Here is a 16,271-nt window from a genome sequence, read left to right on the forward strand (position 1 = left end):
AGTGACTTCATGAGTCTGCAGTTTGTCAGCGTCCACGTGGGAGAGACACAGATCAGAATGACGCCGTCCTCACGCCATGACAAATGCAGTCAGCTGACGTTGACAGAAACAAATGGAAGTTGTGTATTTAAAGTGTTGGGAGGATTTGTTCTGCAGAGACGTGGAGGTGGGTTGAGATCTGTCTCTGGCTCCATTGGAATAAAATGTAACTGAGGGTGTTTTAATTATTTTAATCTCTTTTCTAAATGCTGATTAGTGTCGTAGCGAAGCCCAGCATTTATTTTAATGGCATAAATGTTTGATCACGTTCTTTGACTTAGCTTTGGTGCAATTTCCTCGTATCCATTGATACACGGGCGGCACTGTGGCTCTTGTGCGATCAAGCAACCAACAACACAACCAACAACACAACCAGCAGCACAGCTTGTGTTTCCTGTGATGAGACCCAGAGAGACGCGCCCCCCCCCCCCCCCCCCCCACCCCCCCCCCCCCGATCCTGTCAACCATGTCCAGCAGCAGAGGATACTGCTGATGACGAAGAGGAGGAGGATGAAGCTGATCTGCTGTGTGTGTGACTGAAGAAGTGCCATGTCCTCCACCGGGGAGCCTGCAGCTTCTCATGTAACTCACTGCACAGAGCGAGCGACTGAGAGAGCAGAGGGATTTAGCTTAGGTTACAGTCCTGCCATCCCATAATCCCATTTCTCTTTTTCAAGTACATATTACAGGCTCGGTTCAGATGGGACCACTTTAGTAGGTCAGGGATTTCAGGCTTATGAAAGAGGTGGCGACAAAAGTATTTCTTCTATTTTTCTTCATTTTCATCCAATCAGAGGACGGAGGAGGATGAAATGAAGGAAGAGACAAATGGGGAATAGGAACAGAGCTGATCTGAGCCCAGTTTTATTCATCTGAGAAGAACTCTGCTGAGGTTTGAGACAACGCCGTCTTCATGGACTGTAAATGAAGACGGACGACGTGACAGCTGCACAGAAATATGAGATATAATATATGAACTTGAATAAAAGTAGGTTTTTGTTCTCTACTAAATGTTAGAACTCTACAATATGAAGCTTCTTTACTGCAACAGTAATAAAGATCTCGTTAAAACCAACGAATGGATTCAGTCGAACAGGTTTTCTAGCAGAGCAGCATCACCTCATGCTCGGGCGCCGAAATGAAAAGCACGCGCCGCTCACGCATCCGGTGTGGCCCGGGTGTTAGTGTAAATCAAACCTCCTCCATGTTAGCAGAAGGGACGTGGACCCAACCAGAAAGTCAGAGCACAGACTAGAAAGGAATTTTTCTCGAAAGATGGTTTCTGTTGTCACGTTCAAGTGTTTCTGATTATGTTTTTCCTTCGTCATACGTTTTTCAAAACCGCAGGTGAAGAGGATATGACACAAGTAAAAGACGACAAAATGAAATGTCCCGTTACCTTAAATAAAATTGGAGATTTCTCTGAATAAGAAAATTGTTGAGATATTTTGCATGATGTAAGTTCACAAGTCAACAAAACATAACATAGTTTAAGTCGTTTTTGGACATTTTAATCAAGAACTTTTGCAAATTTTATCTTTAATTGGTTATTTAAACGTCTGATTGACAGCTGAGACTGACCCTCAACTGGTCAGGTGTGTGTGTCTGTGAGACTTCGCCACCGCGGCTTCATCCCCTGATTGTTACTGGGACCACTCTGGCTCACCCTCAACGCCCAAAGTGACCAGATTAAATGTTATGAACAAACGTCATTCACTGGATTAGAAATCTCATCGAGGGCGTAAAGAGAAAAGTTGAAAACGAGCTGAACAGAAAGACGGAAACAGCAGAAATGAAATGTGCTGCTCGTTTCCTTCTCTTTGGAACTTTCCCTTCAAGGTGAAACGAGCCTGAAGACGGATAAAAAGAAGTGAATCATTTGTGCTGCTTGGAAAAAACTAAAAAGGCACTTCAGACGCCTTGAAGTCTGTGAGAAGGATGTGGGCTGTTGTCATGGAGAATGCATTTGCAGAATAATAAGAGCGAGAGAAGACGGGAGGAAAAGGGCCCGGGCAGAACTTAAGGGTGAGGCACGACCCCGGGCTTTGATCTCGAGTAAGACGCTACTTGTCGATCTGGAACATCAAAGCCGCGCCGTGAGACGATCTTTCAATCTGCGCCGAGTTGCAGCAGAGCAGCAGACTGAGTGACTCGCGCGCGGTTCAGATGGGAAAATGGTTGAATCCTGTGCAGTTGATTCTGTGAAAAACACTTGAACTGTTTTATCAGTTGAGGCTGAACACGACAGGAAGACGAGGTTTTCTTTTCACGGTGCTTTTACATTTCAGCTGGAAGCTGTGAAACACGGAGCTGCAGGGCGATCACTGTCACTGCTGCACACACATGATTATGTTCCATTGCTCTTTATATATTTATATAGATATTCTTCTACTGCTCTGCACTTTCAATTCTGCTATTTCAGTTGTGTTGTTACGTATTCATCTATCTGAGGCGTGACCAACTTGGTTTTATACAGTTTTAAAGAAACAACACTATTTAAATCGGTGTATTTGACTGTGTCGTGCGTTCAGCTCGTTATTTAAAGTTTGTATTACCTCCACCGAGGATGTTTGTGTTTTCACAGTTGGTTGGTTTTTGTTTGTCAGAAGGATAAAGCAAAAATATCCTGATCAGATTTCCATGAAATTTGGTGGAACGATGGTTAATGGATCAAAAAAGAAGTTATTTCATACCGAGATCTTTTTATTTTGTTCATGTATTCACCAGTTTCCCTATATAATGATTTATGGGTCTTGAAAATCTGATATTTATGAGTGTGTAATAATTTGTTGTGGTTTGATAGAATTTAAAAAGCCTGTTGGGCCTTGGTGGACGTATGAATTCTACTGAGTGACACTCAAGTAATTCAAATGAGGATTATTGTGTTTATGAAGCAGGAAAATTAAAAAATTTAAAACCTTTTATTTTATTTTTGGTAAAAATGGCAACTTAACAGTCTGAGGAATATTTGAAGTGCATGTCTGTGGACTATTGGTGGTGATTATTGTTATTACCCCTATCATTTGTTATTGATAAGTCCTGCTATGCTATTGTATATAAAGGATATTATCACATTTATAAGTATTTCTATTATAAATAATATCATAATTAGAAAAAACAGGAACCTGGCAGAGAACACATCAAATGCACAACTGTTTAACCTTCTTTATCTTCTCCACTCACTTCTCCTCCCTCCTCAGCTGTTGGGTTTGTATAAAGTATTGAAGGGTTTCAACTTATCAAGTTCCTTCAGATAATCAATCTTTAATCAATCAACTATTGAAATTGAATAAGATGTCTGTGCTGGAGGAAAGGTCACGACGTGTCGTTGTAAACGTCTGGATGATCACATGTTCTCCAGCTGTTCAGTTTGTTTTTAGTGAAAATCTAAGAACTGCACCTTCCTCAGACAAACACTGAGTTAACAGTGGCAACACGGATAAAAGGAAAAATCTGCAGGAATAAAACAGATACAGTAGAGAATGGAAAATCAATGATTCCTGCAGGAAGTTGGGACTTCGCCGGCATTTTAATAAGCACCATGATTGGCAGGTGCAGGTATTTCGGTGCATGAATAATATCTGGAACAACCGGTCTCCTGCAAGGTCGTTCTTCGGCAATAAACCAATAGAGAAAACCTCTGAGTTCTCCAAGTCTTCTTCAAATGAGATCCCTGCACGGGACCACCTGGGGCCCCTGGGAGTCAGGCTGCTGCTGAGATGCTAATTGGACTTTGTCTTCTCTCTCTCTCTCCGGCTTCCATCCATGCAGCGTCTTGTGTGGGATGATCAAGGTCTCAATTACAGCAGACTCCTGGCATGTGGGAGCAGAAGGGCTAATAATGATGCTTGTGTGTTTCTTTCTTATCACGGAGAGGAGTTCAAACAGAGGAAGAAGATGAGAAACCTAAGTACCCAGTGACAGAAGAACAATAAAAGTGCAGAGGAAGCAACAGAAAACCGTGGAGAGTTTAATTCTCTGCTCGGAAATCAATTAGGGACATTTGTTAGAGCCGAGAAACCAAACTGAAGTCGTGCTGAGAACTGAAAGTCATATTCACACCAGACATACCGAGTCGATAAAGAGACACTCGAGTTTAAATATTTGAATTCAAGCATCACACAAACATTTGCATGAAGCGACGTCAGCGTTGAGAATGAAACTCGCTGGACACGAGTCGTGAACAGGATAACGGCTGTGAGAGCGTATGAATACTGTGCATTGAGGTGAGTTATAAATTATGTACAGTTAAGGTGAATGAAAAATATATGTACAGAACCAGGAAGCAGCAGATGAATAAATATTGTAGCATATCAGTAAATATATATACAGCAGCAGATGTGTAACAGATGAATAAATGTAGCAGCGGAGAAGTAAATCTAAAGCTGATGAGTAAGAGAAGATAGAAGCTGTGTGTGAAAGAAGTTCAGATGCTTGAGAGTCTGAACTTTTAACCCTTTAAACCAATCATAATTTGGTTTAAAGATATAAACGAATAATCTACAAACAAACCTAGTGAGAAATATCGATGTAGGATTCAGGCAAATAAACCAGTTTGAATATTTTTGCTCCAGTTTGCAGACGCTGGTTTAAAACCAGAGCATCTTATGATTCATGTATTTTAATACATGTGAAAGGAAGTAAAAGTCATCATGGTTGATGTGCAGCTCCAGTATGATTCACAACACCCCCCCCCCCAATAAACAGTGTACGAGGCAAAGTGAGTGACACAGTGTACACACATTCCAATTTAGTCCAGACTGCAGACTCATCACTCGCCCACATAACATCATTACACACACACACACACACACACACACACACACACACACACACACACACACACACACACACACACACACACACACACACACACACACACACACACACACACTCAGACCCACCATGCAAACCTTGATTTCATGCCATGTGCAAAATGAGCCTTTTAAAAATCCACACAGAAACCGAAGCTCCATTACTGTTGCAGAGAAAGTCACATTTCCTCCGTGTGAACCCGCGGCTCCGCTCGCTCTCTGGCGGTCGAGGTCGACGCCGACGCAGGTCGACTGCTGAGGTTTATTAAAAGTCACAAAAGCATCTGGAAAAGCCTCCAGTGAATCTTCCCGAGGCGGCGAGGACATGAATAAAGGAAGCGATGGAGATGAGGAGGAGAAGCTGCAGAGGAGAGAACATCTCTTCAAAGGTTACATGTGGAATAAGAAGCAGAATCTCGGACCACACCTCTGACTGCGCTCCACAGCGCCCCCTGTCCGTCACGCTTTTAGCAAGATGTTTAAATTCAGCTGCGAGCATTAGCCCATGCTAGCATTGCTGTGATTTGCTCCATAGCGACGTCAGTTAGGCTGGAATCCAACCAGCGACATTTGCCAGAACAAATTCATGATGTTCGCATCAGCAATTTAACATTATGATGTTTTACAAAATGAAACCTGGCAGATCGTCAGCACAGTGACCCAGAAAGCTCTGTGGATACAAGCCCTGAGGTTTGGTGGAGGCCCAACTGGGAGGAGACCCCGGGGGAAGAAGCAGAACTTTCTGGAGGGACTAGGTATCACATCTGGCCCGTGAACACCTCTGTATCCCCCTGGAGGAGCTGGAACATCTGGACTGCCCAGCTTAGACTAGACCTACTGCACTACCTTCAAATCATCCAATCCATCTAATGAGGAAGACGCTGGAAGAGCCGGAGCCAATCCCAGCTGACATTGAGCAAGAGGCGGGGTTCACCCTGGACACGTTGCCAGCGTATCGCAGGGTGAACATACAGACGGAAATGATTCACTCTCACATGCACACACAAAACTACGCAAACATGCAAACTCCACACATGATTCAAACTGGGATTTGATCCAGGAACCTTCTTGCTATGAAGGAGGCCCATGTTTCAAATCCAGTGTCTCCCACCTTCACAGTGAAGGTTTCATTAGATTCAGGCAGCTACTTGAATAAAGCTGCAGAAAAGGTTGTTGGATTAAAGATATAAAAATGCATGAACATGGTTTCTCCACCTTTCAGAAGATGCTGATCCTCGGGGTGTTGTATTTACATGTTTGTGCTCAGCTGCAGCTCGAGCAGGACAAGATGCTGCTTTTCCCTGATTGTTTTCCTGTGAAGAGCTGTTTCTGCAGCGCAGGTTCTTTTCATTTGTTCACGTCTTTATGGAGAAGACTCATTTCAGGCTGAGCGCTCCCATGGTCTCTTTCAAAGCTGCTAGTAAAATCCCGTTTATATCCATTAAACCTCCTTGTTTACGGCCATTAAATATCTCCCCTTCCTTCCAGGCAGCGGCAGACGGAGGAGGCAGGTACATGCAGAATGTCACCGTCAGAGAAGTACGACGGAGAGCGAGCAGCTTCAGGCGAAGCTCAGCAGAATCGACGAAGAACTGGAGAAGTTGTTTGAACCTGTGACCCAGAACAATCTGTTTAACTGCATGACTGAGCACCCCCCCCCCCCTCCTCCTGTCTCCTCTTCTTTTCCTCCTTAACACAGATCTTCTATCAGGGTGCATATCAGGAGTTTGTGTTATCATGAAGTGCAGCTTCACTTCAGGGCCCGAGACGCTGCACAACACTCATCAATTTTCATGGACTTTAAAGCGACGGCGCCGTGAAACAGACGCTTCTTCACGCGTCTCCTGAGGTTTTGTGCGATTAAAGAGCCGCAGCTGAAGACTCGCTGATCACAGAAGTGCTTTTCTGACTGGAAAGTTGCAGGTTTGAATCCGTGAGCTGCATGAATTTCAGGGAACAAGTGGCAGTAATTACTTTATTCAAAGTCTTCATTGCAGCATGAATGCAGAATAAGAGGCTAAATCCACAGTGAAGTAAAGCCTGGAACGCAATTCTCTGTGCAAATCCAACCGAGTCCAAACAAAATCAGTTTTGTTTTTTTGTCCGAATCCAAATTCAATGTTTTCCCTGATTACAGACACGTGCAGCGTGAAAAATGAAGTAGATCAACGTTAGCGAACCTGAGACGTCAGATGAGATAAGATGTGTGTTTACTGATCGACTGTATGAATTCAAACAGACACAGCAGGAAGTAGCAGCACAAGGAGAAAACATTCAGAAATGAAACGGATTCTAGAGTAAATACGATAAAACTATAAAACCATAAATACTGTAAACAACAGAAATGGAGAATACAAGATACGAGGCTGTTTTTCTAAATGTGCAATATAAAGATAAAAGTTGTGTCATAGTGGGAGACGGAGCTGCTGTGTTTGGCTGCCACTCGCTGCCACTCGCTCCCACTGGCTGCCAGTCGCTGCCACTCGCTGCCACTGGCTGCCAGTCGCTGCCACTCGCTCCAACTCGCTCCCACTGGCTGCCACTCGCTGCCACTCGCTCCAACTCGCTGCCACTCGCTGCCACCGGCTGCCACCCGCTGCCACTCGCTGCCACTCGCTCCAACTCGCTCCCACTGAACTTTGTACAAGAATCAGTGAACTGAAGATCATCTGGAACAATCTGCTGTGAAAAGACCTTCGAGGACACAAGACGACACAAGAGGACACCTGAGGACACAGAAGGACACAAGAGGACACAAGAGGTAGCACAAGGACACACAAGGACACAAGAGGTAGCACAAGGACACACAAGGACACACAAGGACACAAGAGGACACAAGAGGACATACTAGGACACACAAGAGGACACACAAGGACACACAAGGACACAAGAGGACACAAGAGGACACAAGAGGTAGCACAAGGACACACAAGGACACAAGAGGACACAAGAGGACATACTAGGACACACAAGGACACAAGAGGACACACAAGGACACACAAGGACACAAGAGGACACAAAAGGACACAAGAGGACACAAGAGGTAGCACAAGGACACACGAGGACACAAGAGGACATACTAGGAAACACAAGGACACAGGAGGACACACGAGGACACAGTCTGTGACGACTGGAATCCCCCTTCTCTCTTGAGACTGACAGTTATCTCACCCCCCCCTCAGAAAATCTCTGAGCCGGACGAAGAGCCTGAAACCAACAGAGAGGAAAGATGAGTTTTATCAGCAGCTATAAAAACACCCACATGTTTAATTATGTATAATTATTTAAATTCCAACGTGATTCTTTTGTGTTTAACAGCCTTTATGTTCTGTTAATGGGACGTTGAGTTTATTGCTTAAACATTTATGTGTTTCATCCGTAGAAAAAGAAGTAAAATGATTGAATCAGCCGATTTGATTTCCTTTTCTCCGTCTCACCTTCTCAACGACTCAGAATCTGTTTCACTTTACTGTGGCTTTTCTAATTGTGTGTTTTTTTTTACTAGATATAATAAAACTTTCTGAACCACGTGTGGATGACGTCTGTGTCACAGTCACACATTATGCAAATGAAGGTTAATTACAAAACATCACTGTTCTGGTGCCAGATGTTAGGAAATCAGAAATCAGTCGTGTGGTCGGACTCTTTGTCGTCAGGGCTGAATCCACTGAAAACTCTGAATATGAGAAATGATGTGAGTCGTGTTCCGTGGCCTTCACAGTCACCTGACCTCAACTCATCTGAATAACTAGAGACAGAGATTTGTACCGACGTCGTCACGGGATGAGAGAGAAGAGAGGTTTCCTGCTTCACTCTCTGGAGTGTCTACGTCCATTGTTATGTAGAGTTTAAGCTTCCTACACTATCAGGCTGCCTAGATCGTTTCATTAAACTACTGGGTGTTCACATTCCTCTGACTCGGCTCACGACCTCTCATCACGTTAAAGAAAGTGGAAAAACGATTCCTGGGTCGAACCGTTAATCTGCGTCCGATCCAAAATGTAAAGGTTCTTCCTGGCGTCAGGTCCAACTCCTCCAGTAACATGAATTAAAGTCGGTGTACTAGTTTTTTAAGTAACTCTGCTAATATCCAAACAAACAAATGACAAATACAAACAGAGATATCAGTCAGCTGAATATGTCCGATTTTCTCATTAATTTTTGGGAGTTCTTTCTTGTTCCTGCTTGTTGGAGGTAAAAAGGCCCCGAGCATGATGAGGATGTACAGTTATCTCATGTCTGTGCAGCCGGATTCACCATCAAACAGCTACATGATGCAGAACTACAAACATGTTACAGTCTGTGATGCTCAGTGATTGTGTTTACTGCGAATATGAGACCTGCTTCTTCTGGGGCAGCGTCTCCCCCACAGGCGCCACACGGCGTGTTCAGTCTGATGCTGAGGAGAAGCTCTGCCTCAAGGACAAACTGTGGGAACCTGCAACTCAACAACTACAAACATGGAGCTAGCGTGTAGCGCTGATGACTTTCAAAGAGCCGGAGGGAGAAACACCTTCAGGAGGAAATGATGAAACGAACATAATGTTAGTAGATGTTACTGCAGCAGGAAGATCAGTGCTGGAGGAAGTTTGATATTAATATTCTGTTACAGGTAAAAACCTTGTGTTGAAATTATTAGCGTCCTTCAATATCCTCGTATTCTTTTATTCGTTTGTGTTTATATTGCTGTTTTGATGGTTGTGGCATCAGAGAAGCCAAGAAAGTGTCAGGATGAATAAAATGTGAACTTCATTGTGAAGCGAACGTGACCAGGACCTCGTTTCCTTCCTGGTGGAGACTCAGTCTGTGTTAATCAGCAGCTCCAGTATGAAACCAGCTCCTGTGTGAGCTCCGGGCAGTTTACCTCCAGTAGCTGGTGAACTACAAAGCATCAGGTAATCACTTGATCAGCCTGAAGCAGCTGCTCTACATGATGGCTTCACCCGGCAGGAGAGAACCGTGAGGAGGAGGAGGAGTGGAGAGAGAGCTGGTGAGGAGGAGGAGGAGTGGAGAGAGAGCTGGTGAGGAGGAGGAGGAGTGGAGAGAGAACCGGTGAGGAGGAGGAGGAGTGAAGAGAGATCCGGTGAGGAGGAGGAGGAGTGGAGAGAGAACCGGTGAGGAGGAGGAGTGGAGAGAGGACCGGTGAGGAGGAGGAGGAGTGAAGAGAGGACCGGTGAGGAGGAGGAGTGGAGAGAGGACCGGTGAGGAGGAGGAGTGAAGAGAGAACCGGTGAGGAGGAGGAGGAGTGAAGAGAGGACCGGTGAGGAGGAGGAGTGGAGAGAGGACCGGTGAGGAGGAGGAGTGAAGAGAGAACCGGTGAGGAGGAGGAGTGGAGAGAGATCCGGTGAGGAGGAGGAGGAGTGGAGAGAGAACCGGTGAGGAGGAGGAGGAGTGAAGAGAGGACCGGTGAGGAGGAGGAGTGGAGAGAGGACCGGTGAGGAGGAGGAGTGAAGAGAGAACCGGTGAGGAGGAGGAGGAGTGAAGAGAGGACCAGTGAGGAGGAGGAGTGGAGAGAGGACCGGTGAGGAGGAGAAGTGAAGAGAGAACCGGTGAGGAGGAGGAGGAGGAGTGAAGAGAGAACCGGTGAGGAGGAGGAGGAGTGGAGAGAGAACCGGTGAGGAGGAGGAGTGAAGAGAGAACCGGTGAGGAGGAGGAGGAGTGGAGAGAGAACGTTCCTGAAACAACCTCTCATTCAGCTCCATTGGGCTTATTTGGGTTTGGACATTATGATCATATCTGTTAGTATATTAGTGTTAAAGTGTAGTGACACCATCACTTTATAATTAAACTTGGCTGATGTAATTGTTCTTGTTGGTCTGTTTAATTGATGTGGAGCTTTCAGAATAAAACAAGATTCCTAGATAGTAACCTACATATTTAAAGTGTTAACGATGTGGGAAAGCAGCGTTCGTGCCAATGTGGTTGTGTTGTCACCCCTGAACTTCTGTGTGTGTTTTATCTGCATAATATTTCATGGATCTTTAAGAAATGAATCAGGCAGATTGGAATTAAAGGATTGCCACTTCTGCTGAGTGACATTCTAGTTTTGTAGTCATTTAAAACCAGTATATTATAGATTCGATCACTATTTCCAACACTATAACTGACAGTGATGATCTGATCTCCTCATTACATTTCACCCCATTTTCAATAATCAAATTAGTAATTAAAACCAAACCTAAAAAACCTAAAATCAAGACCATATTCTAGAAACATTTTAATTAACGTCTACTTTAACTTCTAAGTTCGGTCCATATCCCATCTGCTAACATGGAGGAGGTGGAGTTTATGACAAACACAAGATAAAGTTATACGGGGAAACGAAGTAGAAACACTTTGTTTATATATCTACAGTTTTACCTACAGCAGCTTTGTATTTTAAGAAATAAATTCATATATATTTAATATGATTAAAGCAATTTATAAATGATGCTCATGGCATAAGCTTTTATTTGAGGAAGAATTTGATGTTCCAGGTAGAAATTGGTTTTGGCTCTTCAGGCCTTTGAAGACGAGCTCTGTCCAACTCCTTCATCAGGGGGAAAGCACTCAGCGACTGCCGGCAGGAATCGATGCTCACACACAAGAGCATCGAGGCTTTTAGTGACGAGTGTCTGATGAACACTGAACAGTCGAATGGACTCGACTGGACCAGTTTGGATCCACGTTTTGAAATGATGACGGACACACAGAGATGTTGAGCATCAGATATCAGACTCATGAGCTGGAGATGTGTGAAGTGATGAAGAAGCAGCTCAGGTCCGTGTAGAAATACCCACCTACAAGTATTAATTCACTGCATTTAATTGTTTTATTTAATTGTACTTTTTATATTGTTATCATCATGATTATTATTTCATTTATCTACTTTATCATTTTGTAATTGTTTCAGTTCTATGGCATGTGTTCGTCTGTGTTAGTCCCGTCTTTGTTTTTCTCGTCATCCTGTTACATTGAAATTGTTGATATGTTTTTCATATTTGTTTTGTATTCAAAATGTTCAATAAAAAGTGATGAAGAAAAGAAAAATAAATGTTTTTCCTAAGATGAGGAAGAACTTGGCGAGTGCAGTAATAATCATATTAATAATTACCTGCCCAGGGACGATTCACACAGGAAAACAAGAGTAAAAACAAAACAAACCAAGGACATAAGATAATAGTAGAAGTTCTGTCTGCTGATAATGAAACTAGTGGTTAAAAGCTTCTTTTCTTTTTAATTATCGAGAGCTGGTGCGTTGTGGATCACAGCAGGAGACGGTTCCAGGTCCTGGTCAACGTAGGTTCCCAGGCTCGGAGGGAGAGCCAGGTCATCGAGGGATTTAAAGTTTTATAATGAAAAATCCTAAATTCTACCTTTAAATTATACATATTTTCACATCAAATCACCATACGTATTTATTATAATAATTAGCCCGTGTGATGAAGGGTGTGGAGACAAATAGAGAAAGGAGCCACATCCTCGCCTTTATCTCTAAAGTCAGAGGAGGTGTCACTTAATTCTAACTCTTAAAATTAATTCAAATATATTGTAAAATAAGACTGAAAACCTGAGGAATGAATTATCTCTTCCCTCAGTTTATTTTAAAACCACAAATATTAACCTATCGCAGCTTGAAACCACTCAATGAAGCAGCACACACGCGACCTGAAGGGTTGAGAGTGAACACAGATTATTGCAGCTAATTACAAAAAGTTAAAAGTAGCTCCGCCAACGAGGCTCATTAATAAACGAGCATTAATGACAGGAGCCGTGTGGAATCAGAATTAATGCCGATGAGAGCAAGAGGCCGTGAGATTCAGTCTGAGTCTGAGGAGTCTTTACTCGATTTGTGTGGAAATCTGAATTCCCTCCGTCGCTGATTCTTCCCACGTTCACTTCAACCGAAAAGACAAAATTACAAAGTTTAAATTTTTCATGTTTGTGTGTCACGCTCTCGAATCATTCGGCCCTTTTCTCCAGGAATTAAATTTGCAGAAAGCTTTTTTATGCTCCGCTGCACGTGTCTCTCTCCTCTCTGCCTCTCTTTTTATTATTCTTTTTACTCCCTCCGTCTTCTTCCTTTGTGGAATCCAGCGTTTTACCATTTCGTCCCGAGACGGTCCACAAGGTTAATAAGCGTCGCAGGGTGCTGCCGGGGAAGCGAGGGGAATCGATAACCTGATGGAAGGTGGTCAAGACAAAACAAGGTGTCCTCCAGCTGTGGTGCAGCGGAGGTGATTGAATCTGACGTGCTTTATTACAAGCCCTGGCGTCGTGTTCTGCTCGGGGCCCCGGGGCCTTTCACCCGAAACCCCTGCAAGACAAATACCATCAATCTGCGAGGACCGAGTCAAACCTGCTCCTTAAATCTGTCGGCCCGGCTTTTTCACGTTAGAGTCAAATCAGATTTACTCTGCGGCTGTTCACTCCAGTTAAAAGACAGAGATGTCGGTAAAGCATGAAGTTTAGAAGCAGAGTTTCATTTGCTCAAAGGTCGCGGCGCGAATACAATATCATTCGGAGGACTTGATTGAAGACCACAGTTCCCAGTCCTTGGTTTGACTTTAAAGCATCGATCCCTGCGATGCACAGGTAAAGATAAGGTTCCGGGAAGTAACTGGATTAAAGTGAGACGAGGGGAAGAAGCTCGGAGTCAGAGTCAGAGTCAGAGTCACTTCTTCTTCACGTCAGAATCAACCGGAGGAGACGTCTGATCAGGATTTGTCCTCCTGTGGACACTTTCCAGGCAAATGGAAGTTGATGGGAGACGCATCATGAGTCTGGATAATCAGCAGAACCTGAGAAGATGGATTTTAGTTTTTTTAATTTAGGTTATGATTTAATGAGAAAAACATATTTCTAATCCAAAAATAAACCTTAAGACATTAATTATTTGGGCAAATCTCCTGTTGCTCATTGTAAATGAAATATATTCACATCACACTTTTCTTTTCCTATTGCTCTCAAAGCACTTTACAGTACGACCCACAATCACACACACATATTTATACACACACATTCACACACACACATATTTACACACACACTCATACAGCGGTGAACTTCTGCCCTGGGATACTTCAGTGTGTGGACTCGAGGAGTCGGGGATCAAACCTCCGACCTTCCGGTTGGTGGACGACCCGCTTTGAAGTTTGGCTCATTTTGACTTGTGAAAAAAAAATTTTTTTTAAATAAGAAAGTTTATAGTGTTAAAGATTATTGGTTTTCGATGGAATGGATAAAAACTTAAAACTTATATAATATATTCTAACATCTATCTGACAAATGTATATAATTTTTTGGCCTGATTCAGGTTCAACCCTCAGAAAAACACTAATATATACAGAGAATGAATAAAATAACATAGAACTTCCTTTATCATTTCTATTTAAAGTCTTTTTTATTGGGTTTTTAAGGACATATATTGTAAACATTACAGTGGTGACATTCATAAAGACGCACAATTAGGAAATATCCCTTTAAAGCAATGGACAAGGACTGAGGAGCAAATAATTACAGTAGAACAAACGGTAACAAGAACGTAAATGACACAAATAAATAAACGTAGGAAAACACAACAATGAGCTCGACAGGTTTATTAATAACAGTTATTGTCTTTGGGGCTGAACTCTGTGGGAACATCTTTCAAAACATTTCAAATAAGCCCTCTTCTTGTTTACAGCAGGACGAACACTCACTCACACAATAATCAATAAATAGAAAAGTTTTTTGGGAAACACCGATCCTTCTCCTTTCCTCTAAACTGGGCAGCGTCTGCGGCTCTTTGGCCGTTGATGGATCCACGTTGTGTTTCTGGGTTTTAATAAACCTGAACATTATGAGCTGGTAACGATTTCTCTCCCGCAGACGGACGGACAGGTTTAATTTGAGCACTCGGCCGCAGACTGCAGGTTTGGATCTGGAGCTTCTGGGTAATATTTCAGTCTGGCTGCTGACAGTCGCCGGCAGATGCTTTGATTTTCACCCCGTTTCATTTCCCCCCCGTTCATTTTTCCAATTAGCCAATCTGAGGTGCACCTGCACCGAGCGGCCGCGGCTGTAAATTGTTTCCACTATCTCTCCAATATATCACAGCAAACCAGCGCTCGCAGCCGAGATGGAGGATCCACCAGCCCATGAAAAGAAGAGGAGTGAAATGGATAATAACAAAATCTGACCTTTCCTCCGTTTCTGATCTCCACATAAACGTCATCGTCAATAAAACAATAACAAGCGGTGAGCGGGAAACACGACGGGATGACGGCGGCTCTGCGGTGACAGATCGTTTCTGTGTGAGGCGTCGATGCTGCATGAAGAAGTTTGACAAATGAAAACCGGGATTAGGAAAATGGTTTCACAAAGTCAGGTATCGATTCATCGGGAAATCTGCATCTGGAAAAGAAGAGTTTGTGAACGTCTCGTTTCTCTGAGACAAAGGAATCGTCTGTTGAAATGGATTCAACACTTTTTCATATTTTAAGCTTCCTGTTGAATATTGGAGATGAACGCTGTTTTTTTTTACCAGGACGCAGGAAGTAAAGTTTATTTTGAAAGTTTTATTTCATGTAATTTTGAGAGTATGTAGCCTCCCTGGTGCACAAATGTAGAACGTGAAGCAACTTCTCATAAAGAATAAACCTGCATATGTGAACTGTCCACAGCTGAATTTGTCTGTGTTTGCACATAAACTTATAAAACAGCTTTAAAATGTTCAATTTAATACTAAAATCAATAATCTTGCACCGCTGCACTGAATTTAATGCGACATCATTATCTGAACCTTTTCTCAGCTCGATTCTCACTGACTCAGCGTTCCCTGGTTGTTAATAACTTCTGAGTCTTTTTAACTGATCTCAGTTCAGCTTCACTCTTCAGCTGGAGCTGGTTGTGACAGTTGAAGCTGACTCTCAGTCAGTTCTTCTCACAGGAGATGGAACCCACTCAGCAGAGTCACAGAGAACAGACGCTCAGGGAGTGAAGGAGGAAACTTTCTCCTTGTTCACACTCACACATCAGACTCACGTTAATCAAGCTGCTGGTTTGAGGTGAAAAAGCTGCATCGTGTTGCTTCAGCACAGAATCACATGCACACAATGTGCATGAGGCCGAGCGGGTTTGTGAGGCAGAAAAACGGTGATGGAGCGCAGGTCGTGTGGAATGACCCTGAGGAAGGACACATGCACCGTCCTCCATCTGGAGTCCATCTCTCAGCCTGCAGCTGCTCACCTGGAAGGCTCCATCTGGAGGTGGAGCTTCACGGTCAGAGCAGCAGGACTCCACCAGCAGCAGGACTCCACCTGACCGTGAAGCTCCACCTGCCGATGCTCTGACCGTGAAGCTCCACCGTGAAGCTCCACCGTGAAGCTCTCATTTACCAACGACAATACGTCCAGCGCCTGATTTGCTTTGGCAGCTTCAGCTCAGTCCTCCGGTTTG

The 16,271-nt window shown here is 43.6% G+C and overlaps 1 long non-coding RNA gene across 1 annotated transcript; it reads left to right on the top strand.

Annotated features, from left to right (window-relative positions):
- The first annotated feature begins 5,292 nt into the window (after window positions 1-5,292).
- LOC117774367 lies at window positions 5,293-15,882 on the top strand. Its single transcript, XR_004616058.1, has 3 exons — window positions 5,293-5,307; window positions 5,777-5,781; window positions 15,819-15,882. It is a non-coding gene; the product is annotated as an uncharacterized LOC117774367 (long non-coding RNA).
- The last annotated feature ends 389 nt before the right edge of the window (window positions 15,883-16,271 follow it).

Source organism: Hippoglossus hippoglossus, chromosome 14 (genome assembly GCF_009819705.1).
Source record: "Hippoglossus hippoglossus isolate fHipHip1 chromosome 14, fHipHip1.pri, whole genome shotgun sequence".
NCBI lineage: Eukaryota > Metazoa > Chordata > Actinopteri > Pleuronectiformes > Pleuronectidae > Hippoglossus > Hippoglossus hippoglossus.